At 37.0% G+C, this 19210-nt stretch overlaps 3 long non-coding RNA genes across 4 annotated transcripts; all 3 read right to left on the reverse strand.

Annotated features, from left to right (window-relative positions):
- Positions 1–988: 988 nt before the first annotated feature.
- Positions 989–1822, reverse strand: LOC101160534. Its single transcript, XR_177310.4, has 4 exons — positions 1643–1822; positions 1464–1530; positions 1320–1370; positions 989–1217 (listed from the first exon to the last, which is right to left on the reverse strand). It is a non-coding gene; the product is annotated as an uncharacterized LOC101160534 (long non-coding RNA).
- A 3340-nt stretch (positions 1823–5162) lies between these two features.
- LOC110015140 lies at positions 5163–6054 on the reverse strand. Its single transcript, XR_002290255.2, has 4 exons — positions 5908–6054; positions 5745–5811; positions 5564–5629; positions 5163–5456 (listed from the first exon to the last, which is right to left on the reverse strand). It is a non-coding gene; the product is annotated as an uncharacterized LOC110015140 (long non-coding RNA).
- A 1712-nt stretch (positions 6055–7766) lies between these two features.
- LOC105354187 lies at positions 7767–8719 on the reverse strand. 2 transcript variants are annotated; one of them, XR_908861.3, is made up of 4 exons: positions 8551–8719; positions 8382–8448; positions 8169–8228; positions 7767–8100 (listed from the first exon to the last, which is right to left on the reverse strand). It is a non-coding gene; the product is annotated as an uncharacterized LOC105354187 (long non-coding RNA). The 2 variants fall into 2 exon arrangements; XR_002873581.1 differs by having other exon boundaries at positions 8169–8234.
- Positions 8720–19210: the final 10491 nt, after the last annotated feature.

The raw sequence follows: 19210 nt of genomic DNA on the forward strand, positions 1-19210 counted from the left end.
ACAGGAAGAGACTTAACAAGCTGGTCAGGAGGGTCAGTTTTGTCCTGGGCTGCCCACTGGACTTTGTGGAGGAAGTGGGTGAAAGGAGGATGTTGGCCAAGTTAACATCCATCATGGACAACACCTCTCACCCACTACATCAGACAGTGGAGGCACTAAACAGCTCTTTCAGTGGCAGACTGTTACACCCCCCATGCAGGAAGGAACGGTTCCGCAGGTCATTCATCCCAACAGCTGTGAGATTGTACAATGTCACAGTTTAAATATGCATGTAAAAACCGGTAATCATACATCCTTAGCTCATCTGTATATTCTGTGTTTTTACTTTTTTATTTAATTTTATTATTAGGCATAACATATGTTATGTCGTAATAGTGTACATAAGCTCTTACTTACTTTTTCTATTTTTGCACATTTTTGTATTTGTATACTTGCACATTTTGGAACACCCCTCACTTTTGCACATTGCTGTCACTTTTCTCTGCTTTTTGGAACTGCTGTGACAATTAAATTTCCCCAATGTGGGATCAATAAAGAATATCTTATCTTATCTTATCTTACTACTGACTATAGAGTGTGGTGTAATGGCCCCTCACAACAGAACTCAAACAGGTCAACCCCCGTTTGGGTGCATGTTCTATAAATCTTTGATTATTAAATCTTATGGTCTACTAAAGCCAATGCAGAAGATAAATCCAAATATTGCATATTTTCCTCCTTTGGTAACCTATATATGTCATTGAAAACTCTGTCAAGATGAAAGATAGTTTAGGGCATCTTTGTATCATTCAAATCTTTGTTTTAGTATAGCTGCAAACCACTTTGAGTTGGTTTCTGGTTTTATTAGTAGGAGATCAAATTATTTAGTCTATATACATTACATTTATTCATATGGGTATATGTAAAAGACATTTAAGGTGAACAAAACCAAAGGCTTCTGAGAAATACAGAGATATGATGAGGATTTGAAAAGAAAGAAAAGCAGTTGTTTTCATTTTCATTTGCTGCATTTATTTAAATCTGTAAAGACATGAAGGTTGTTTCACTCAGTCAAGACAGCAACAAGTCAAAAACATTGAAGTAGACATGTTTTCTTAATCACTTGTTGATGTATGCTTCCATCCCAGACTTTATCTTCCAGCAATAAGTCGCTGTATGACGAGAGCAAGTATTTGAGTCAGAGTGGAGGTTGAAGCTGTTGTTGCAGTCGTTGTGGCCTTAAAGCAATCAGAAAAACGTCGATCCAAGTAAACCTTCAGGACTTTGTTAGAGCAAGGGTTGCAGTTTTGGACTAATTTATCAGATTTGAAAACACTCACCTCATTTGAGTTGGAGTTTGAGCTCGACCGAGCAACTCTCTGATGCTCCATCTGTTGAAAATTCAAAGTTTTTAGGGTCTATCCTACTCTGCATACCAAATCATAGCGTCCAGACATGTGACGATGTGAAACATTCTCACTTACAGGTTGAGCCAGAGTGAGGCTCAAGAGGCATCCAAGGACAAGTGCAAACTTCAGCATGGTTTCACACCTGGAAACAAACATCGAGACTTTATCAACAGATCAAAAATGTTAAGTTCAATAATAATAAAAAAATCACTGCAGCATCACAAAATATACTGAAACCAATCAATTGTGATTACTGTTGTGTCTTTGCTTCCTCAGCAGAAGATCTGGAACGTTGTGATGCTTCTCTGACTGCTGACCTTCTCTTTTATATGATCAGAAAAACTGAGGTGTTGTGAAACTGCATTCTCTGGTAAATTCTGTGTAAAAAAACACTGATTGCTGATGGAAGCTGCACAGGATTATGGGGATTTGTACGTGCATGTAAACACACTGAAAAACAACGGTGTTGTCAATGATTTTAAACATATAGCTCAGTCACAAGTTACTGAGCAATATATCTTTGTTTTAATAACAGAATTTAATGTATGTCACAATAGGTTTAGCCTTAACTTATTTAGAAATATGTTGTTATATACTTTATAGTTTTTGAGGAAAAATAAGTCTAAGAAAACAACATCAACATTCTACCCTCAGTCAAGAAATTAAAATAAACAATTGAATAAGAGATTTTAGGCAAATGTTCTGCTTTAAATTGCAAATCATTTGATAAAATATAGTGAAAAGCATCCAAATAAATTAACTCAAAACTGGCTTTTCCACCATCAAACACCCTGTGAAACATTTTTGTCAGACTGTGAGAGGATCCTATTATTAAAAAACCCACACATGCAACAGGAGGAGATGCAAACTCCACTCACAAAGAAAACCATTAGTAAAGAGGAGAAACATCTGTGCCAGCCTGGATGTAAATTCTAATTAGTAACATTGTAACGTAATAACTGTTTATAGTTTAATATTATGAGTGGATTTCTACTTTAGCATCTATTCATATTTATCTGGTTTTATTGCAGCTTTAGAGAACCAACTCTTCTGAAAAAAGAAGGAATATTATATTTAGGATGTTGCTGCATCAAGTGAGTCAAGAAAAAGTTGAGTACGGTAATATAATTTTTACAAAAAATAGGGGAAAAAATTACAATTATGTAAAAACAAAACACAGATAGTTAACATTTATCAGTTTTTCTTTCAATAAATAGGTGTAAAAATGTGTGTTATAAAGTTTATTTTAAATTGGTTAAATGGTAAGTTTTTTGGGGGCAAAATACAACAATTCACTTTTTAAATTAATTTCTGTATTTAGGAATTTCCCTGATATATTAGCGAGAAAAAAATTAACATCACCACAGAAAATACTGAAATAATGTCAAGTCCTTGTAGATTCATAAAAAGATCAGAGAATAACCTGTGATGTTGCTTAGAATCTTGACCTTTTGTTTTTAACCTTTGGAGGAGAAAACTTGTTGAGAAACTGCATTTACTTGGAAATCTTTTTTTACAAAGAGTACTTGTGATTAAAGACAAAAACTGCACAGGATTATAGGATTTACCACCACAATCAAAAACAATTGATTTTGAAATAAAGAAAGAGGAATGAGTAATAATTGTGGTAATTCTGGAGAGAGTCTGTACTGTATTTTTGACACAATTAAAATAATTTGAACAATTTTAATCTGTCTAAATGAGAAGTCAGCATTGTTTTTTTCTCTATTTTTGTGATGTAGTTTCTCAATATACCGGAGTTGATCACATCTGGATTCTTAGGACACATCACTCCTGTGTTTTTAGATGCTACTCTGCAAAAATACCTTGATTTTAATGACTGCATTTAATGATGGGGTTTGTCAGGTGGCTTGAGCAATGCAACATGCAATACTTGTCAGACAATGTTGGCCAGAAAGCTCAGCAAGTAAAACACTGGTACTCCACAAAGGGATTATTGTAGAGGCATATACATGGTGGACCTTTTCAAAACTTCAGCTGTAGAAAAATTCAGTGTGAACAAGGACCAATAAACCGGCTCAGATTACACACTGGTTTAAATTTGACTCCTTTATTCGCCCTCTGATCGGAAGATTGCAGGTTCGATTCCTGCCTTGCCCACCCATGTGTCAAAGTGCCCTTGGGTAAGACACTGAACCCCACTTGTCTCTGGTGGTTATAGGTTGGCACCACTGTTAGGCAGTGGAGCCGCCATCAGGTTGTGAATGTGTCTTTGAATGGGTGAATGAATGGGACTGTGACTGCTTTGGGCCTTTGAGGAAGGTAGAAAAGCGCTATGCACATATACGCTGTTTACTTTAACCATTTTTTAGCCTGTCCATGTACTTCAGAATAGATAGAGTTACACTTTTTAAAATGTTTAATGGGTCTTTCTTCTTACTTATCAGATCTTTTTTTACATCCTTAAGGATGCTTTTACAGTAACTGATGTTGAGGTAAAATTTCATGGCGCAGCATTTTTGTCTTGTTTTCTTTACTTCAACAGCCAGCAGAAGATCCTCAGAGCTGCTTGTCTTTTCTATGCCTTTCAAATTAACTTAAAAATAAACATTTTTATTAGACATTTTGCATATAGCTTTTTATTATTTAAACTGTATTTTTTGTCTTTATTTGTTTAAATGTCATGCGTTTTAATTTTCTATTCCTGTTTTATTTTTCTTCCTGTCATCTTCCAGTGTGTCCTTCAGTCAAAGCATCTGCTTCCACGAGGTTTATGGTGTTTCATCGCTGCCATTAATTGAACGAGCGCAAAGAAAACTGAGCGAGTGTATTCAGGAACAGAGTGAGCGAACCTTACAACCGCGTAAGTGCAATTCTAACCGAGCGACCCCGCATTTTACAACTGCATCGTTGCAATCTTAACTGAGCGGTGATCCTCGCTGGGCTTGCATGCATGCGTTAGCAGGTGTTTTGGTCACTTCTTTGGATGCAACTCTGCATTCTTTCTCCTCCAAATGTGACGAGTAGAGTTCTTACCAAAAAGTTCTTCTTTGGTTTCATCTGACCAAAGGACATTCTCCTAATCCTGTTCTGGATCAACCAAATGCTCTCTTTAGACGGGCCTACACATGTTCTTGCTTTAGCAGGGGGACACGTCTGGCACTTCAGGATTTGAGCCCGTGGTGGCGTAGGGTGTTACTGGTTGGTCTGCTCTCTGTAGATCATTCCCTGGGTCCCCCCATGTGGTTCTGGGATTTTTGCTCACTGTTCTTGTGATCATTTTGACCCCACGGGGTGAGATCTTGCAGGGGGCCCCAGATCAAGGGAGATTATCAGTGGTCTTGTATGTCTTCCATTTCCTAATAATTGCTCTTCCCAGTCTTCCCTGTCTTCCCAGCCCTGTGCAGGTCAGTTACTTTTGTCCTTAGACAGCTCTCTGGTCTCGGCCATTGTGGAGTTTGGAGTGTCACTGTTTGAGGTTGTGGACAGGTGTCTTTTAGATAGATAACCAGTTCAAACAGGTGCCATTACTACAGGTAACGACTGAAGGACAGAGTATTCTCTTACAGAAGTTTTAGGTCTGTGAGCCAGAAATATTGCTTGTTTGTAGGTGACCAAATACGTATTTTCCATAATTTACATATACATATGATGAGAATTACAGGTTCCTCTCATCTTTTTAAGTGGGAGATCTTGCACAGTTGGTGGCTGACTAAATACTGTTTTGTCCCACTGTAAATGTTGTTGAAAAAAACAGTTGTTAAAAACTGGCAGAATGACCCATTAAAGTAAAAAAAAAGACAAGACAGTTCAGTTTGCTGTTTAACATTTATTATAGTTGTGAGATTTTGAAGACAGCTATAATATCAGATTGATGTTCATTCTGAGCAACAACAAAACATGTGTCACAGAATTTTCACAAGAGCAAATCTAAGGAGAAGCAATGTCAACAATTCATTGAAAGTCAATTTTCCATGTCAGACTTTATCTTGCTCTGTTGAGAAGTTGCTGGATGAGCAGAATCAGCTGGCTCAGTGATGGTGTAGTTGTTGCTCCTGCAACAGTTGTTGCTCCTGCAACAGTTGTTGTTGCAGTAGTGGTGGTTGCCTTGATAAAATCACAAACATTGAAGTTAAACATTAAAACAGACGACTCTCACAGGACTTTGTTACAGGATGTCATTTAAAAGTTTACTCAGAACAGAAAACACTCACCTCATGTGAGTTCGACCCAGAGTGATGATGCCCATGTTTGGAACGAGCAAATCTCTGATGCTCCATCTTTAGAAACATCAAAAAAACAGTGAAATTATGTTTCTAATGTCATGAAAAATCCTTTGTTTTATCATCAATTTTAGCTTCTTTCCATGAAACAGTTTGAAACAATCAGACTTACAGGTTGAGCCAGAGTGAGACTCAGGAGGCATCCAAGCACCAGAGCTAACTTCAGCATGATTTCCCTCCTGGAAACAAAAGTCAAATCTTTATCACCAGGTTAAATAAAGTCAGTTAATCACTGCTGCAGCAACATCACACAGAAAATACTAAAATGTAGTTACAGTCTAGTCTTTGCAGCTTCAGCAGAGGATCAGGAAAGTTCTTGTGATGCTGTTCTGGATGTTCATGTTTTCTTTTATACCGTCCCTGGATCAGATATGTTGAGAAACTGTACTCTTTAAGACATCTTTACCTAGAAAGAGGAGTGACTGAGGATTGTGGACACAAGTTGCACAAGTTTTTAAGGATTTGTTGCACCAACAATTAAGATCTTATTTGTAAAATCTTACAGATGGATTATCTTCAGTCACTAATGGCTCACACCTTTCCTCAATAATAATATGCTGATGTAGAAGCATGATAATTTAGAAAACCTCAGTTTTAGGATTGTGTATTATATTTTCAAGGAATAATAAAATATTTCTGTCTTAAATAATGCCAAGAATTTATCCCTTTATGGAGGAATTTTCTTAACAGGTAGAATTTCCTCTCACATTTGGTGTCTATAAACATTACATTTAACATAACCCACCGTTTTTACAAAGACAACATTTGGTTCAAATAGTCACATATTTAAATGTGACTATTTTTCTTGCAAATTTTGGAATCTAAAAGTAGCACTAAGACACATGAATTGAGTTTCTTAATCATTGTAATTTCACCTAAATCCTTAGTACAAAGTAAGGATTTTCAGGACAAAGGTAATTGAAGAAATTATAGATCTGTAAACTTTAATAAACTGCAGTTCTAAGGCCTCTTAATGATGGGGTTGTTCAGGTGTGCTTGAGTAAAGGCAACATGCAATAGTTGTCAGACGATGTTGGTCAGAAAGCTCTGCAAGTAAAACACTGGAACTAAATAAATGGATTATTGCAGAGAGATATACATGTTTGAACTTTTCAAAACTTTACCTGTGGCCAAATTCAGTGTGAACAAGGACCAATAAACAGACTCAGATTACACACTGATTTATATTTGATTCCTTTATTTGGTCTCTGATCAGAAGATTGCAGGTTCGTTTTCCACCCTTCCTGCCGATGTGTCGGGGCATCCTTGAGCAAAACATTGAACCCCATCCTGTGGGAAATTCCTTTATTTATTAGCATTAAGCTACTAGACTTTGGCTTTTGCTGCTGTTTTGCGTTGGATCACTGGAAAAGGAAAGGCATAAAAGATCAATCTCTACTTTTATGGATCGATTACTGATTTAAATTTATATTGATTCAGATCAATTAATCGATTTTATCAACCCAGCCGTAGTTGTTGGTTCTTGCAGACGCCTGTTTCTAAAGCAGACCACTGTCAATTTTTATACAGTAACATCCAACTACTACAATGTGCTTCACAATGTTTTAACATTGACGTCAGACTAAACTGTGCAATATTACATCCGGTTTATATAGGTTTATATAGACCAGCAAAACTGACTACAGAGCGCTATTTAACACTAATCTACGTGAATGGTACATGTTGGTTCTAAATATGTTTGGAGAGTTTTGGTTTCTGTTGGTTTTATTGCTTTTTATTTTTTGCTTGTAAAGCAATCAAAATTGTTTTTTTGCAAAAATTTTAAGTTTTGTCAATACAGAGAAATTGGATCATTGCACATTAAACAGTCAATGATGAAAAAGCATTTTCAATATGACTACACCACTCATAAAAATATAACAAGAGGAAAAATGACTAGCAAAATATAATAATCAATGGACCTCAGTGGAGGTTTGAAAATGTTTTTTTTCAGTATTTTATTAAATACGTGTTCATGGTTTCAGAAAAATAAATAAAAAAATAAAGGTTTATTATAGTAAAAGTTTTAAGAATAGAAATAATGTTTGATTGTATTATAAAAAAACATTTTTTCATTATTCAGTGTATCAAAAATATTTTAGTTTTTGAAGACTCCAATAATTCAAGAAAAAAATATTTTTGCAAGAAAACCTTGATTTTAATTTGTCTTCACAAATTCTGAACAATACAGATCAAGTGCTAAACAATGTCAACAATTCATTATAAGATGATTTTCTATCACTCCTTGATCTCTCGCTCCATGTCACTTTTTTGCATTTTTAAGAAGTTGCTGAAGGAGTAGTAGTAGTCGGTGGTGTGGTTGTTGCAGCTGCAGTGGTAGTAGTTGCAGCTGCAGTGGTAGTAGTTGCAGCTGCAGTGGTAGTAGTTGCAGCTGCAGTGGTAGTACTTGCAGCTGCAGTGGTAGTACTTGCAGCTGCATTGGTAGTACTTGTTGCAGAGGTGGTTGCCTTAAAGAAAAAAGTCAATCAAGAAGCTGAAGACCCTGCATGACTTGTCTATGTTAGAAAGTACCAACCTCATGTGAACTCGACCCAGAGTGGTGTTTGTGTTTGGAATGATGAGAAGGATGATGACCCTCCATCTGTGAAATGTAAAAAAAGAAAATTTAATAAGTGATGTGTTCATCTGCATTTACTCAAAGTACATGTTTTTTTTTGGAAAAAGTAAAAGAGACTGGTGTTTATCCTGGTCTACAAAGAACAAATGAAGGTGAAACAATCCCACTCACAGATTTAGCCAGAGTAAGGCTCAGGAGGCATTCAAGCACAAGTGCTATCTTCAGCATGGTTTCCTTCCTGGAAAAAAAAGGAAATGTTTTGTTCACAAATACTATTAGTTGAGTTAAAATGAGATTCATAGTAACACATACTAAAACCCAGTAAGAACAATGTATTTACAGTTGACTCTTAGCAGGTTCAACAGAAGATCAAGAAGGTAGTTGTGATGCTGCTCTGAACGTTCACTGTCTCTTTTATACCTTTGCAGATGCAACAATGTTGAGAAACTTCTTTCATTGGGAAAGATTTTCCTTGAAAAGGAAGTGACTAATGTAATTGGACAGAAGCTAGACATGATTGCAAAAGCTTTTGACTTAATTAAAACACTTTAAAAATGAGAAATCTGTTGTCAATCCATTTTTATGGAAATGATTTATTATGTAGCTTATCAATATATTATACCAGAGATTCTCATCATTGGTCCTTCAAACCCACCACTGTTAATGTGATTTTTCATGCTACAAAATTTACTTGGTTTTAAAGACTGCTGTCATAAGGTCTCGACATAGTTCAATAATGGGCTAATGGGTTTGTTTGAGCAAGGCAGTGTAGAAAACATGTTGTTATGATTTGCTTGTTTTGTTGATCAGTTTTTCTTCTCTTGGGTTTCTGTACAGGCGGGCTGTGACTCCACCCATTTTCCTGTGAAGCAGTCACAGCTGCCTGCACTTTGCTTATCAGCCACATTGACCGGGTTCCGGAACCGGAACCCGGTTCCGGGTTACAGCAGCAGGACGCGTGGCGTGCCTCTCTGCGATTACAACTATCTTCAAATTACTTAAAAAGTTGATTTTTCTCCAAAAAAGAGAGCTGACCATGCCCCCGAAGAAACCCCAGGAATATGAAGAACTCAAAAAGTCTCTTGACATTATTCAAGAAACGCTGAAAAGTTTTATGGATCAAGTGTCGGCTAAGCTAACACCGCTCTGGGATATGATGGAAGAGTTCCGAAGATTTCGGGCTCAAAACGAGCAGCGAGAAAACCAGGTCGGGATTCTGGAGAAAAGACTGGACGATGTGGAACAGCAAGTAAGGATGAATAATGTCATTCTCACTGGATTACCGATCAAGCCTCAAGCCAGCACTGCTAATGCTAGCGCTAGCGTAGCTGGCAGTGCTAATACGGAGGTCAGTGGAGAGTCTCTGGAACAGCAAATACATTCATTTCTAACATCTAAAGGGATTTCCCTGGATCTCAATACCATCGAGACCTGCCACCTGCTCCCCAGGAGAAAGGAGACGGATAAACCAGCGATCCTCATCAGGTTTGTGAATCACAAACACAAGCTAGCTCTGATGAATCTACGCAAAAACCTCAGAGGATCTACTGTTTATCTGAACGACCATCTGACTAGAAGGAATGCTGAAATCTCAAAACATGCACGGCTTCTCAGGAAGCAGAACCAGATTGAGAACACTTGGGTTAAAGGCTGCAGGATTTATGTCAAACCACTCGGTCCAGAGGACCGGACCAAGGTTCTGGTCGTGAACACCATGAAGGACTTTGAGAAGTGCTTGATTACGGTTGTCTGAAACAACGTGGAGTAATAAACCAAAGAGCCAAATAATTTCAAGAAATATGACACCAGGAATCATCACTTTCTCTGTATGTCTGACGTCACCTGAATAACAGCAGAGTTCTGACCTGCAGACAACTTGACCTCAACTTTCACCGCAGCTGATATCAGCTGAAGAAGGATATGGACCTGAATCTAATGTCTGCAGTCATAACATCGAAGAGAACTATAAACTCTGTTTTGAACCCAGGAGATCAGCTGTTATCAGTAAAAGAAGAAATACCAACCTTGGACAATCGACACTTATGGACCCTTTTTATTTTTCCCCAACAGCATTACTTTATTATAAAAAAAATAAAAAATAAAAATAAAAATATATAAAAAGAGTAAAACAAATGATTAATCACTTTTGAAAATTGTTAAATTGATTGACTTTTGATGATATTACTTCACTAGCTCCTAAAATTGATAAATTGATTCAAAAATCTTTCCTAATGTAGCATAACTTTGCACATGTTTTTAACTTTTGATACTTGATGAAATTTTGTTATGACAACTCCTGAAACAGTGTTGTGTCTATTTTACTGGTATAGTATTATTTTTTAAAGCATATGAATGATTTTTAAAAGTAACATAATTTGTATATATTTCAGATGCTGCATTTGCCATGTTAATTTCTAAAATAGTTATTTTTGACGTAGTACTTAAGTAATTCATCTTTGGCATGTGCCTTATTGATACCTTATGATTCTTAATTCTGTCTGATAAAACCTAGGAACCAGATATTGATAAATCATGTAATAAAATGGTTATAGTATAACGGGGTGGAATTATATAAGTTCGCTTCCTTCCACTCCCTTTCAAGCAATATTTATTAATTATGTCTAATTATCCTAAGTTTGATTAGTTACTGTATGAATGTATAACTGATGTTTATATTGCTTTTGTGTATAACTTCTATTTGATTGCTTGAAATAAACCATTTCAAATCAAATCAAAAATCAAATCAAATTTCATGAACTGTCCCTGAGCCTTCGATATTGGCTTGTTTTGTGAGATATCCAGTTTGCTGTGGTTATGGTCTTATTTTTTGTAAATAAATCCATGGGGATTTTGCTACATCTTTGTGTGTAGTTCTTATGTGCATCAGGGTTCCAACCTGCTTGCCTGACTGTAACACGTGTGGGATTGTGTGGCTCAGAAAAAAGGGCAGAGTGTCCCTTAAGAAGAGAAGATTGTCAAATAAAAACAGCATTTCCCATTTTAAGCTGCTGCAACATTCAGCTGCACAAAAGCATACAAGACCAAGTTTGAGTTGATTCTCTTGGTTCCCTGTACGCTTCAGGTATGCTTTTATCACTTTTTTTTTAGTAAATCCTTGAGTTTTTGAGCAAAAGCTTTTAACAGTCCCTGGAGTTAAGTCAAAAACACATGGTCAGGCATTTTCATAATGTTTTCCTCTGCATTTAGTAATGAAACGCCCAAAGCGCTGTCGATGTGTTAAATATTCATTCACTCCTCATAACCCAGGCATGGCTGCCAGTTTGCACCTACGGTCCCTCTGATCATCAATGGGACATTTATGCACATTCACAGACCAGTATAGCTACAATGGAGGCAGTGTAGATTATAGGGTGCAGTTTCAGTTATGGATGCTTTTTCTGTATTTGACACATACAGGCGCATCGGGTTTTAGGGCGCGGGCACGTTAAAACATCCCGGTAAAACGTTCACGCTACTGTGTGTTTTAAAAAGGCAGCGGGAGCAAAACTGAGTTGGTTGTGATTTATTTTTTATTTTTTCAGTTATAAATCAGCATCCAAAAATCCATCAAAGTCCTCATCTTCTGTATCTGAAATGAACAGCTGGGTTACATTTCTATCAAACAGGTCAGGTTCCCTTTCGTCATTGTCAGAGTCCGCCTCGTTTGTGTGCGGCTCCTCATGAATGATTCAGGCGCGTGTGTGCGCTCCTCCCGTGTTTCATGATTTGCTGTTGTGTTTCGTGATTTTACTGTTGTGTTTCGTGATTTACTGTTGTGTTTCCTGATTTGCTGTTGTGTTTCCTGATTTGCTGTTGTGTTTCCTGATTTGCTGTTATGTTTCCTGATTTACTGTTGTGTTTTGTGCTTTGCTGTTGTGTTTTAGGACTCTGTAATATTTTTCCATAATTTGCTGTTGTGTTTCAGTATTTGTTCATTTGTACAGGGATTTGTTGTTGTTTCTTAAATGTAAACATGTCTTGCACCTCTCGGCCACTGTAACAAAGTAAGGATTTTCAGAACAAAAGCAATGGAAGAAATTATAGACCTGCAAGCTTTTAGAAACTTAAAATGAGTAATACATTCTTTAGCTGTTTATTATGTACATTTTTTTCATTTGGTGGATTTATTTTTATATTTATCTTGTTACAGGTGTCTCAAGTCTGCCGGATGTGTTGCAATGATAATTTGCTGCTGGTCCTTATGTTTCAGTGTGACTTCAGTTCTTTAGGTTATGTGCTGCTTTCTTTTATTTCTTGGATGTTTTGTAGGCCAAAGGTTTGTTTTCCACCACATGTTAATGGTTGCTTTGTACTGGGCGCCGTTGGAAAGGACCCCTTACTACTGCTGAAATGGAGCTCTGAGCAGGTACAGGACTTGGACTGACAGCTCCTGGGACTTACTGTTGGTGGGCTGCGCAAACAGAGAACTGAAGGTGGACAGTGCACCAGAAGACGGGAGGTAGCCAAGAGAGAGCTGAAAGCTGACTGGCAATGCTGAGAACGCAACGCAAGCCTGGTGAAATGGGAGGCAGCAGCCACAAAGAAGGGCACCAGAGTTGACCGGGAAGCTGTGTGGAGAGAATGAATGACTGCTAAACAGAGCATAGAGAAAAATGGTCTGTCCTTCTAAACAAAGTATGCATGTGGCCGGTGTTGATGCAGCACCCTGAAGCTCTCTCTTATGTCATCCTTTTAGCTGCAACAGGAATGTTTTGTTTGCTCACTTTGTGCACAACTCTTTCCTGAACATGGCTCAATAATAAGCTGGCTTTACAACACGGCTGTTGGTTAAGTTAAGAAATGTTGCAGTACGGACTTGCCCACCGAAAAGAAATTAATTGTAGGCTCCTTTGAACAGTGAGAGATAAAAAATCAAGAAATGGACTTTATCAAATTCATATACATTTATTTGCACTTCATTGGGGGAAATAAGTATTTGATCCCATTGTAATAATCAAGAGTTCTGGTTCTTACAGACTAGTTAGACTCTCCCTGTAACCTGAGTTAAAGACAGCTGTTTGAACTAATCCCCAGTATAAAAGACAACTGTTCACAGAATCAGTCAATTAGTCAGACTTCAAACTCTCCAACATGAGAAAGAGCTTTCATTGGATTTCATGGAGACCATTATAAACCTATAGATAAAAGACAAGAATGAACTAAAAAAAACATCAGAAAGACGCTGAGGGTTAGGGTGAAAACTATTGGTGGAATTGTCCATGACCATCAATCGACCTATCGGTCTAGGGCTCCAAAAAAGATCTCACCCGGTGGGGTTTCCATGAGCTTGAGAACAGTGAGAAATAGCCCTAAAATGACATGGCTGGAGTTAGTTGATCCCTAAGCCAGCGGAGACCACAGTCACCAAGAAAACCATTGGTAGTACTTTGCACTGCAATGGATTAATTCCTACAGTGCTCCCAAAGTACCCCCTGCTTCAGAGGGCACATGTGCAGGCCCGCCTGGAGTTTGCCAGTGAACACTTTTATGATTGAGAAAGATTGGAAGAAGGGGCTGCAGTCAGATGAGACCAAAATTGAACTCTTTAGCATCAACTCAACCCATTGTGTTTGGAGGAAATACAAAGCACAGAGGTGGAACCATCATACCTCAGAGGGTTTTTCTGCACAAGGCCACTTCACCATGTCGATGTCAGGATGGACCAGATTTTATGTACCTTCAAATCCCTATAGTGAGAACCTCCTACTTCCACCAGGAAGCTTAAAATAGATGGTGGATGGATCTTCCAACATGATAATGACCCAAAACATACAGCCAAGGCAAACAAAGAATGGTTTAAAAAAAAGCACATAAAGGTCATGAAGTGGGCCAGCCAGTCTACGGACCTCAATCATTTAGAGAACCAATGCAGAGGCTCTAGCTGAGCATCAGCCACCAAATCTGACAATTTAGAAGTCATTTGCAAAGAAGAGTGAACCAAAATTCCTTCTGATATGAGCAGAAATCTGGTCATCAGCTACAAGAAGCATCTGGCCTCTGTACTTGCTAATTAGGATTTAACCAAAAAATAGAAAGTCTTCTGGCAGAAGGGTTCAAATACTTGTTACCTTCAGTGAAAGGCATACGACATCAAATAAATGATATAAAGTTGATTTCTTAATTTACTCTGTAATTTTATATCGCTCACAGTTCAAATGAACCAACCATTAACATGACAGACTGTTAATGACTGTTAAATAAGAAAGGGATCACATACTTAATACTCCACTGTATCCAGGGCAATTGTTCACTCAAATATGCTTGTGCTTGAAGACTTAATAAATTAGCAGCTAATTTGTGCACTATAAATATACTCAATTCTTTAATCATTTAATAAGTTACTCAAACATGTTTTAATTCATTTTAAGACTGCATTTGTCTTTTGCTTATAACACAATGACTTTGATCAAATGAGTGGGAATTGATGTTTTTTCTTTTATCTGTACTAAACATGACAGATTATTTACATTTGGATAATTTCTTTTTTTAATCTGTTGTCTTCATTATGAGTGTGTTCAGGTACCACGTACACATATTTTACAAGTTCCTGACTCTGCTTTATATTCCGGTCCTCGTCTCTATCAAAATCTTTATTATCTGCATCTTGACTGTCTCCAGCTCCTTCCTTTTCAGTTTCTGTGTTTCTACTGTTCTTTGGTGATCATTAAGTATTATTAGAGTAAGTGATTTCTTACTTTTTAGAGAATTAATCATTAAAAATTAAGAAAACTTAGTTGAATACATTGCAGTTTTTCTCCTTCACCTTAAAGTCTATGTTCAGTGTGGCACAAACCTCCACAAAAACCTATCCATGTTAACTTATCAACCTTAACAGAACCAGAATTACAAGCTTAAATGTGAGGATTGTGACCTTTGCGTGTCAGTTTTATTTCATTGGTTATCCTCATGTTCTGTAGTCAGCTTTTTCCCCTGTCAATCACACCTATTGTCCCGATTGAGACATCTGATTGGCCAGCTTATAAGTTGAATAACTTGCACTACAAGACATTATAAATAAAAATTAGGATTAGCAAGAACATCCTAAAATAAATAGGTATCAGATCAAGAATGCTTATACTGACAAATACAATGACTGAGTAACAGCTGTTTATTTCACTATAGAAGTCTATGGGATTTTGGCTTCTTGGAGCCAGCAGGCACTTCCTGTCGCGAACACCAGGGGGAGGAGTCACTGTACAGTAAATTGACACAAAAGGTTTAGGTTGTCAGATATTCACTGCTGTCTTGATTTGTTTTGTGGTCCCCAGAGAATTCAAGCGTCTGGTTTTCAATTCTTCGTTCTTAGATCATCTGTTTTCTCCTCTATTTCATGGTTTTTGTCAACTTTATTTAATTTGTATGTGTCCGACACTAAACCTGATCTCCTGCATTTGGGGTCCTACACCACCAGTTCCTGACATTGAAGACACCAGTTATGTTTGAAAACACAGATTGGTGTAACATGTTGCATGTATTTTCAAAATCATTTCTGAGAGGAGCTTTACTGCTGTAAAAAACTGTTTAATCATTTTGTTTTTTGAAAATATTCTGCTAAACAAAACGTAAAACACATTTTCTTTATTAATTTGTTATTATACCTTGTCTTTTTTAACATTTGTGAGTTTCAGTCTGTTTTTTAATCTACTGTTTTATCTAGTGTTTCTCACTTGTAAAGTAATACAGTCAGTTTGTTGACTTGTTCAATTCAATTAGTTGACTTTTTAAATTCTTTCAAACAATAAATTAGTTTCTCTTGATTTAATGATGAGATGTTTGACCAAATTTCTTTTATGATAAAGCCACAAAACAATACCACCAAATGAAGGATTAAAGATGAATTTTATTTTTATTGTTTAAAGACAAGCAAAAAACAATTGAGGCCTGGTCAGAAGGAAGGCCATACCAAATTAAATGTTTTTTAAGCATTTGCTTAATTCTGACTCCATGACAGACTTAATTTCGCCCCAGTAGGGCCAGCAGTTGAGCAATAATCTGGACTAATGATAGTGCAGTTGTTGTTGTTGTTGCTCCTGCAACTGTAGTTGTTGCAGTGGTGGTTCCCTTAAAAGAAAAGAAAAAGGTAAGACAAAATAAAATTTATATAAATGATTTGTAAGTTGTCAGGATAACAAAACACTTACCTCATTGGAGTTAGACCCAGAGTTGGAGTCCGAGCTGGAACGAGCCAATCTCTGCTGCTCCATCTGTAAAAAAAAAAAAAAAAAAATGTGTGATTTGAAGCTTGAGGTGTCTTTCCTGTTTCCCACAATCTAAGTATCGCTCCCTAGACATTTAATAACAAGACACAATCACACTTACAGGCTGAGCCAGAGTGAGGCTCAGGAGACATCCAAGCACAAGTGCTAACTTCAGCATGGTTTCACACCTAGAAACAAATTTCAAGTCTTTATCAGCAAGTTAAATTAGCATCATCTCAGAAAATACTGGAAGCAAGTGGAAATATGATTACAGTCAAGTTTTTGCAGCTTCAGAAGAAGATCAGGAAAATTTTTGTGATGCTGCTCTGAATGCTGACCTTCTCTTTTATACCTTTTACAGGAGCAGTTATTGAGAAACTCTCTGTCAGAAAGAACAGTGACTAATGTGAGTCAAAAGCTGCATAAGAATTGTAATCACGTGTTACACCTTCAAAACTCTTACGTAAAAATTATTATTTATTTGAAAACTTTAGGTGTTTGTGGCCTAATTATTAAAGAATCCTTATGATGACATGGATTAACTCAATGGTGTTTTTTAATTTACTTTATTTGTCGCGAAAGTGTAGAGTTTAACATTATCTAATGAGGTATTGAAAACCCTTTAAATACCCGCCGTACATCGTAAATGACTATTTTGATTCTCACTGGTAAAGCTAAATTCATTGCAGTTCCTCTATTACCAATGAAATGCTTTAGTCTCTGTAATAAAATAATGAGATACCTTTGTGTCAAATGCAGCACATAGAGTCATGAGGAAACATTCAGTCTTGAATAGATCATTTCTGTTCAGGTGGTCAGAGGCTTTTCCTAACATATACATGCCTATACAGTAAACCCTTGTTTTTCGCGGGTGTTACGTTCCAGAAAGAACCCGTGATAGGCAAAATCCGTGAAGTAGAAACTTCTATTTTTTTAACAATTAATATACAATTAAATACTCTATTATACATTGAAAAGAAAGAACAAACCATTTTACAGGCTCAAGCATTTGTTTCACAAATCAAAGTACTTTAAAAACGTTTTTTTTTCAACAAATATCTTCTGTACTGTACTGTCAAATAATAATTTGAATCATCAATGTGAACAGAAGGCTTCAAATCGCGGAGATTAGCCCCGCCCACCGCGAACCGAGAGTAATTGAATTAAACGGGAGAAAATTTAAAATGATCATGAAAAAAATACAAAGTACAAACGGACAAATAGTGGCTCAGGTGTATTTCAATGCTCTTCAGTCTGAGAAGCTGCAGTGTTTTCTCCTTCTCAAGGCAAGCCCGCGGTGCAGCTGTGTTTGTTCAGGAGAAGAAACATAGTGATTGACAGTTGTTGTCGCTCTTTTTCTATGGGTTTTAGAGAAACTTGAAATTGCAAGATGATTTGCATGTACGTAATTTGGAAAGCTGATTTACGTACGTGTACATATTAAACTGCAACATTATTGACGCGCAGGTAGAGAAGAAGCGGGGTGACTTTTTTAGCCAATCAGAATGCAGAACACAATGCACGATGCAAATCCGTGAAGTAGCGAAACCGTGAAAAGTAAACCGTGTTATAGCGAGGGATCACTGTACATGATATTTCTTTAGCGCATTTCTGCTTTTGAGTATTTTGAACAAATCATTTGAACCAATATTCTTTTTATAGGCATGGGCGTGGGTTTATAGCCAAAACGTGTGGAGGGTGTGCAGGTGATACATAAGTGCTCGTAAGATGCCTGTAGGATGCCCACACAAATTGTGCTCTGATTGGTTAAGTTCCCCATTTCTAACGGCCAGTCTGCACATAAAGTGCACACTTATCACTTGAACAGCGCTATTGGCGGTCAAAAAAAAAAAAGACAAATCTATACAACATACCTCCGTCTCACCTACCTCCTCCTTACTTACCTTGCCTACGTGTTCACACCAACCTGACCCCTGCATCATGCCCATTGACAAAAATGGACATGAACATTTTCGTATTTCATTAAAAATCTGTGCCCCCCCACCCCGCATAGATTTGCCCATCTTTCACCTGTAGACAGTCCATAATAACCCATAGAGGCAGTTGTGACTAAGGCTTAAGTCTTTGCAGCTTCAGTAGTAGATCAGAAAAGTTCTTTTGATCCTGCTCTGAATGTTGACCTTCTCAATTATACTTTTAAATGAAAAAACTGTTAATAAACTAAATTGTTGAAGTCATCTCATAATAGAAGGAGCAGTGCCTAAAGTCACTAAAACAGAAGCTGCATAGGATTGTGACAGTATACAAGACGGAATATTACACTAGATTTTGAAACTCCAGTTTTTTTTTTAAACCTTAAGTTGCTGGATTTTTATATCACAATGGTCTCTTTCTTGTAGCCCATATTTACAGTATTTCTCAGTCGCTTTAGTACAATTCTCAGATCAGAATGAAATTCCCAAAACTATTTGTTCAATCTTCACATCATGATGTCACTTGTGCACATCATATAAGCAGTTTCTCACTTCTTTGAACAAGTTGCAATTGCTTTGGTACATCCATGCAAATGATTATGTACAATTCTCTGCTCTACATTATCAATTGTTTGTCATGTTGATCAAAATGTATTATATAGTTCAGTGTGCAATAGTCTTACTCCTCAAAACACCTAGTTCATCGTATAAGTCATTAACTGCAAAATGGTTGACCAAGTTGTCATAATGTGACAAACATATTTCGCTGCATTGCAAGAGAGGATATTCGCTGTGATGTGGATGAGAATTTGTGTCCTAACATACAGGAACGACAAGAGGTGTAGGAAGACCACACCAATTCCTACTG

The sequence above is a fragment of the Oryzias latipes genome, chromosome 1 (assembly GCF_002234675.1).
Source record: "Oryzias latipes chromosome 1, ASM223467v1".
Taxonomy (NCBI): Eukaryota; Metazoa; Chordata; class Actinopteri; order Beloniformes; family Adrianichthyidae; genus Oryzias; species Oryzias latipes.